General features: G+C 39.5%; 1 pseudogene; it reads right to left on the bottom strand.

Annotated features, from left to right (window-relative positions):
* Window positions 1-6412: 6412 nt before the first annotated feature.
* Window positions 6413-7519, bottom strand: LOC150018170 (large ribosomal subunit protein eL18 pseudogene; annotated as a pseudogene).
* Window positions 7520-8312: the final 793 nt, after the last annotated feature.

Below are 8312 nucleotides of genomic sequence, written 5' to 3'. Positions count from 1 at the left end.
TCATGTAACTAAAAGTTTTGGGGGGAAGATAAACATTGAAAAAATAATGACAACAAACTCACAACTATCAACAAATGAATCTAAACAAACAAAACAACCTAAGCAAACAACTAGAACTGAAACAGACCCATAGATATGGAGATCATATGGAGGATTGTTAGTGGGGAGGGAAAGAGGGAGATAGGGGAAAAGGTGCAACGATCAAGGAGCAAAATAGACAGGGGGATGTTAAAAATAGTGAAGTAAATAGAGAATCCAAAGAACTTATATGCATGACCCATGGATATGAACTAAGGGAATGGGGGATTGCTGGAGGGAAGGGAGGTACTGGGTAGAGGTGGAGAAAAGAGGGGAAAAACAAAGGGAAAACTGTAATAGCATAATCAATAAAATATACTTAAAAAAAGAAATTAAAATGTGATGTGTAATGAGAGAAGAACTGTAAGTTGCTATAGGTATTAGTGGAGAGACCAATTAGACATAAACAGAAGAGAAATTCTCAGTGGATAGAAATCAAAAGCCAAGATAAAAAACAAGTATTTCCAAGAATGAGTGGGAATAGATGGAGATTGTGCCTCCAAGACTTTATTTACTTAACTTCATCTGGGTTGCATATTTCAATTAGGTAAGAACCCTATTCTTTTTATTTTTTTTTCCTCAGCCTTTGGCCAGAGTTGGAACATTCTAAAAGATTTGGTCTGCATCCAGGATCTTTTATTATTTTTAGGGATTAATTAAAATTGTTATATACAGCAGAACTATAGTATATGGGAGATAGAGCTATTTGTCCTGAAGAGCTCATAGTCCTGGAGAGCCAACGTATAAACAAAAGAAATAAAAGAGAGGTGTTAGGAGACTATAAATGAATAAAGCCTTATAGAAGGCAGAGGAAGAATTTGTTATGGGCAGGAATGATAAGGGATGACATCATGATGATGTCTTATTTTGGAACTTATTGGTGAGTTATACCACTCCAAGACAGGGCTTAGTGTACAAGACTGAAATTTAAACTTAAACCTGGATTTATCAACTTTATCACTATTGACATTTTGGGCCAAATAATTCTTTGTTGTAGGAGGCCATTTTGTGCGTATATAGCAGCATCCCTGGCCTCTATCTACTACATCTGGTAGCAACATTCCCCCACGGAGACAACCAAAAATGTTTCCTGCTATTACTAACTCTCCCCTGGGAGGCAAAAGTCACCCTCCAGTTGAAAATCACTGTATTACACCCTGCCACCATGTTGAGCCTAGCTGATGGCAGAGGAAGGTTCAGCAATATATGGGAGATGCAGTAGCCAAAGATGGGTCAATCTACAGTTATGATGAGATAAATGGTTGGCATCAAGATTACTATATATTTGGTATCTAGAAGGGGGTTCTTGGACGTCAGAAATGCCAGGCAAAAACTTCCCTTTCAGTATGAGACATAAAGGATGAGTTGTCCTTGAGGCTAAATGTCCAATGATCAGGAACTAGATAGCTATTTCTGGGCCAACTGGACAGGGAAGGTAATCTACATAAAGTCTCACTCACAGGGAAGATAAAAATCTATTCAAGTATCTAGCAGGAATCTAATGTACAATTGTGTCAACACATAGATGAGCAGGTTGAGCCATGAAAAGCTGGAGTAGGTAGGAACAAATGTGAAACTTCAGTTTTTTTTTTTTTTAAGCTCTGGATTATTCATGGGTATTAGGGAGCTGGACTAGATAACTCTTCCAACTGAAAAGTTACAAGTCTGAGATAAAGGAAGACATTTTAATGCTTTAATGAATGCCACATATCTTAAACATGAATAAAAATTTGTCCCTGTTCTTAAAGAATTTCACTCTAATGTAGTAGATACAACTAACAATTCTACAGCATAATAATATATGAACAAAACAATATGGGAGCTGTTAGTTGATGCTCAAACACTTTCTAATGTGAAAAAGTTAGAAGGCTAATAGTGACATTTTCAGGACTTCTTTTCAGTTAAAACTCTATATATAGTTCAGTTTGATGGATCTTGTGAAAAATGAATTCAGAACAGTCATGTGAAGAGCTAGGAAAGATATACGGTGTCCATTTAGCTTTCATAGACTTGGCAGAGGTGATGTGTATAATTCTGGAGCTCGCAGTTTTCTATAACACTAGCATCAGCAACAGGAATGTGGTTCTCTGGTGACCAGCAATGGCAGCAACTTCCGACAGCAGCAATGGTAGTGAGAATATTTCTAATCAAGGTAGAAACTGAGTGGTTGTGAGGGCTGGAGGTGGTTCCAGAAATTTGGATCTACAGCTTGCTCCTCTAGTTCTTTCAATAATTTTGTAAGCATTTGATTCCTTTTTAAAAATCTTTTAACCTGAACTAGACTGGATTTTGTTGCCCAACTGAATGCTTACTGATACAGTAATAAGAAACGTCGTAAACAACTGACTTTCCAGGAGATGGAAATGTGGGATGAGTTATTTGACTTGGATGTATCTAAAGGCAGTGAGGATCTGGTAACTATTAGTAGAGACTGGTAGTCCATTAATACTCATTGAAGAAATAGTATTTAAATTATCACCTGTGGACTCCTAAATTAGTAAAATGTAACCCAGAGAAAATCTCTGCTATCACATGGAGAGAGTCCTCCTGGGAATAAAGACAACAGAGGAAGGTAGAGCCAAGTAATGACAAGGAATGGATTCTTATTTACATGTTTTGAGTTGCTGAATTCAGGTCTATTCATAAACTTTTCATTTACATGAAAAAATATATTCAATTTTTGCTTTAAAAATTATTATCTGGGGTAATTTGGAATGAAGTGTCTACTAAAGGTAAGGCTTTGGTGAAACAACTAGTAGCTGAGTCAGACCACTTTTATAAATGGCACAAGTAATACAAGGGCAAGTATTGTACTGGTTGCTTCTAATTGTGCTAGAAATTAAAGAAAATTATAAAGTTCCTAATTTTTAGTATGGGGTATGTTTAGAAAACCAGAAATCTTTTATTACTGCCCTAAAAACCTATCTTTTGTACCACAGGTCTAATATACCCAAAACTAGAAGCAGAATCTTCTTCAGTAAAATAATGAATTCTCAGAGGCACAATTAACAGCCTCACTTGATCTTGGATATGGATATGAGGGTACTGATTATAAAAGAATACTCTATAAAAAATGGTATCCTGTGCTGCCAAACTCCAATGAATGACCATTACCTGCTGAACCAGCTTCCTTCTTTCCCTCATGAGGCTGGTCTTACCTTTCCTGAAAACCCTAGAGACCTTATGGTAACCAGTCTCTAAGAATGCTCTAGTGATTTGCACTTCTTAGTATTAAATGCCCCTGTGCAATCCCCTCCTACAATAAATAGGGCTGATTTGTGTAATCTATAGATTATTGTAGATATGATGATGTTTGACTGCTGAGGCTAGGTGATAAAATATACTGCAGTTTGTACTTTGCTCTCTTGGGTCTGGAGAAAGCCAGATGCCATTTTTGAGGATACTCAAGCACTACCATAGAAAATCCCACATGGTGGGGAACTGAGATCTCCAGCCAATAACAAGAACTTGCCATTTTTTTCCTTTTGTCTCCCTTCCCTCCAGCAATACCCTCCCACCTTAGTTCATGTCCATGGGTCGTGCATATAAGTTCTTTGGCTTCTCCAGTTCCTTTACTATTCTTAATATCCCTCTGTCTATTTTGTACCTACCAATTATGTTTCTTAATCCCTTTCCCCCATTCTCCCCCTTCCCCACCCCCACTGATAACCCTACATATGATCTCCATACCTATGATTCTGTTCCTGTTCTAGTTGTTTGCTTAGTTTTTGTTTTTTAGATTCAGTTGTTGGTAGTTATGAGTTTGTTGTCATTTTAATGTTCATAGTTTTAATTTTCTTTATCTTAAATAAGTCCCTTTAACATTTCATATAATAAGGGCTTGGTGATGATGAATTTTTTTAGCTTTACCTTGTCTGGGAAGCACTTTATCTGTTGTTCCATTCTAAATGATAGGTTTGCTGGATAGAGTAATCTAGGTTGTATGTCCTTGCTTTTCATCACTTTGAATACTTCTTGCCAGTCACTTCTTGCCTGCAAAGTTTCTTTTGAGAAATCAACTGGTAGTCTTATAGAAACTACTTTATAGGTAACTCTCTTCTCTTCTCTTGCTGCTTTTAAGATTCTCTCTTTATCTTTAACCTTTGGCATTTTAATTATGATGTGTCTTGGGGTGGCCCTCTTCGGGTCCAACTTGTTTGGGACTCTTTGTGCTTCCTGGACTTGTATGTCTATTTCCTTTGCCAAATCAGGGAAGTTTTCTTTTATTATTTTTTCAAATAAGTTTTCAATTTCTTATTCTTCCTCTTCTCCTTCTGGCATCCCTATGATTCAAATGTTGGCACTTTTGGAGATGTCCCAGAGTCTTAAACTCTCCTTGTTTTGTAAAATTCTTGTTTCTTAAGTTTGTTCTGGTTAAATGTTTATTTCTTCATTGTGTTCCAAATCATTGATTTGAATCCTGGCTTCCTTCCCATCACTGTTGGTTCCTTGTATATTTTTCTTTATTTAACTTTGTACAACCTTCACCTCTTCCTCTATTTTGTGGCCATACTCAATCATTTCTCTGAGCATCATTATCAACAGTTTTTTGAACTGTGCATGTTAGGTTAGCTGTCTCCTTTTCACTTAAGTTTTTTACTTGGAGTTTTGATCTGTTTTTTTCACTTGGGCCATATTTTTTTGTCTCCTCAATTTGGCAGCCTCCTTGTGTTTGTTTCTGTGTATTAAGTAGAGCTGCTTTGACTCCATGTCTTGGTGCACCTGTAATGTTGTAAGGGACAGAGCCTTAGGTATTCGCCTGAGTTGGGTGACCCATTTCACTGCTTTGTGGTGCTATATGTGGGGGATGGGTCAGAGAGGGAACAATGCCACTTGCTTGGCACTTGCCTTGTTTCCAGCCACTTCACCCACTTCCTGTATATGACTGGAACCCCTCTAGCTGTTGCCCTGGTGGTGGTTCCCAGGGTGGGTGGGTTTGCATATGTTCTAGGACCATGGGGGTCCTCTAAATGGACTCTCCTGGGAGATGGGAAGTTTCTTCTGCTCCCCTGACCCCCACTGGTTTTCACAGCCAGAAACTGTGAGGCTCTGTCTTCCTGGTGCTGGAACCCTGGGCTGCGCAGTCTAGCCTGTGTCTGGAGTCATTCCCCAGGTGTTCCTCCTGGCTTTTATCCACCACACATGAATGTGGGACCACCTATTCTGCTGGCCACTACCACCTCGCTGCCACCACACTGTGTACTCTCTACCCTGGCTCCCTGGCTCTGCCCCTTCTATTCGTCTGGATGAATATTTCTTCTTTAAATTCTTGGTTGTCAGACTTCCATAGAGTTCTATTTTCTGGCCATTCTGAGTGTTTTTGTTTTGAGGTTAGCTGTGATCCTTTTTATGGTTGTACGAGAAGTGTGTCTACCTACACCTCCATCTTGGCTGGAAGTCAGAACAAACATATTTTTAACACTAGATTCTAGACAAGTATATGCTAACTCAACATTATTCCTATGTACTCATTGGAAGAGTAATAGATGGAAACACTGTGGGTTTGTAGTCAGGCAGGTGTGATTTGGAATTTCAGGTTTGCTACATATAAGCTTTGTAAAACTAGATAAGGAACTTGACCACTTTGAGACTGCAGGAGGCAGGCTTCTAAAATGGCTAACAGTGATCTCTGCCTCCTGGTATTCATGCCTTTGTGTGACACTCCCTCCTCCTGAGTGTGGGCTGAACCTAGCGGTCTGCCTACCTTTAAAAACAAAAATCAGCATAAGTTTATTTCTCACCATTTTTGGAGACTGGAAAGTCCAAGCTCAAGGTGTCAGCAGATTCAGTATCTGTTGAGAGACTGTATCCTGTTCACTACAGACTTTAATGAATTGAACACAAGAAAATTGCTGGGATAACTCTTCCAAAATTACATTATAAAAGTTTGTGATGTCTCTCTTACTGGCACTCTCTCACTTGTTCACTTTGATGAAGTCAGCTGGCATATTGTAAGTGGCCTTATAGTGGTTAGACCTATAGACATTCAGTCAGAGAGGCATAGGTGACCTGGACTTGGTACTGTCATCTGAAGGGGGGTAGGAGGGTGTCACAGCCATAGCTTTTCTTTCTTTTCAGTCTTGCTGGACTGAGCCATTAACCTGTGGGATCTGACAGTGTTAGAACTGAATTAAATTGTAGTCTACCTGGTCAGTATCCACTGAGAAATGGAGAATTGCCTGGAAGTATTGAAAAAAATAACACTGGAAAAACAGAATAAATTATTCCTTTTATAGATGAAGAAACTGAAAGTCAGAGAACTTAAGGGACTTGTCCATTGTCCCACAACTAGAAAATGTCAAAGCCTAGATTCAAATCTATTCTTTCCCCATAATTAACCTGTTAATTCAACACTTATTTATTTCATTTTCAGCATCCCAAATCTTTTTAATAACAAAGTAGCATCTGGGGTTAGTTTTTGTAGCTGTGGCTGGCCCATAGTCTCTTGCACGCTCAAACTTCCAGGAATGTAGGGTTTGGTGCAGCTGTGAGGGGTTCCTGGGGTCTTGCCAAAATGACTGTAAACCTCTCTGCCCTTGCGAAGACCAGAAAGGAAGATGGTGCCACAGCTCTTGGGGGAGTCCAGAGCCAGCTGGCCAAATCTGGCCCCTAGCCATGAGGACTTGGCTCCAGGCACAGCTGCTCACGGTGTACACACTTTCAGTTCAGGCACCTCCTAGACATGCATGCCTTTAATTATAGTCCCTATAGCCAAAGCAGTTTTGCCCTCCTGGCCAGGAAGCTTCATCTTCCAGGTCATCTGGGAAAGGGACAGAGGTGGCCAGTTGGGGTGACTCACGAACAACCTCTTCAGCACCACTTGGTTGAATGTGGTGTTGGTTCATCTGCCCAGAAACCTGTATTGCTTGACCAACAGTCTTAAGTAGATGTCCAGGCTCTTGGGCTTCTTGCGCCAAACCTTTCCCTCTTTGTTGTGGTGGATGTCAACTCCCATGATAGCACCTTCTGCTCCTGTTGTTGCTATTGTTATTGTTTCTCTTGAATCATTTCCTTAGAAGTGAAACCTGTACCACCAATGACTCCGGGGGCTCCAGAGAATCAGCCCAGAGTTATGAGGCTACCATAGAAGACATTCCAAATAAGAATTCTAATCTTTATTCACATCATTCATAGTCCCCATTAACTCATGCTAATTTTTATTTGAATCTTGTGTTCTCTCTTATTCTCTAGCATTCCCAAACTTCTGGGAGTATCTCATCTTCCTAGGCCAGAAGACCTCTTTCTCACCCAGATGCCCTAGCTCACTGCTATGTGCTTTCCCTGTACTACATGCATCCACTGCCACAGACACCCTGAGAAGTATGGCTGTCTTCCTCTCGGTTGCCTTTCCTTCCTCTTGGCCTAGCAGTCTCTCTGCCACTGAGCCTCTCAGACTAATATAGGTATTGCAGAAGTTCAGAAATCTTTCTGACTTGATCCAGAGTCTCCACAGAGTAGGTAAGAAGGGGGAAGACAGAGACAGGTTTAGTGAGCAATTTCTACAGAGCCATTTTCCCAATTAAAGATTAGTTTTTCATAACAAAAAGGAACAAACTTTAAATTTATTCCTCCCTGTTCCATTCACATAAATGACCTGAGGACTCTGTTGGAGTCCTGTGCAACCATGGAGGGATATGTGCTTGTATATGCACAGAGGTGGTCAAATGTAGGTTTACAGTTGTGACTACATGAAAGTTTATTTTTGTATTATTACTAATTATTGTATTTTCCATATGAACCTACTTTTGCCCACCCCTGTATATTTACTCTCATATGTGGCCAATTCTCTGTGGCCAAAGAGCTCATAACTTTCTATAACCTGGGAGTGTCACTGCTCTCGATTCCTGCTGATTCTCCTCCTCCAAAAAGTCTTGCATTACAAGTCTATAAAGACTCATGATCTATTTCCTTTGGTTCTTCATCGAAACTGAAGATAATAATAACCTTTTGGCATAGTGTACTTGTTTCCTACCCTCACTGCAGCCTGTACGCACGTTTAAAAAATTTTTTAAAAAAACTTTTAAGTAATTTAAAAGTCTTTCAGTTAGAGTTGACATACATTATTAGTTTCAGCTGTACACCCCAGTGATTAGACATTACATGACTTACTAAGTGATCTTCTCGATAAATCTCGCACTCCTCTGACACCATACATGGTTATTAGATTATTGACTATATTCCCTATTCTGTACTTAACATCCCCATGAATATTTTGTAACAACAAATTTGTACTT

The sequence above is a fragment of the Furipterus horrens genome, unplaced genomic scaffold, assembly GCF_987537825.1.
Source record: "Furipterus horrens unplaced genomic scaffold, mFurHor1.1.pri manual_scaffold_2, whole genome shotgun sequence".
In the NCBI taxonomy this organism is placed as follows: Eukaryota; Metazoa; Chordata; class Mammalia; order Chiroptera; family Furipteridae; genus Furipterus; species Furipterus horrens.
The sequence above is the reverse complement of the archived record's forward strand: the minus strand, read 5'-3'. Positions and strand labels throughout refer to the sequence as shown.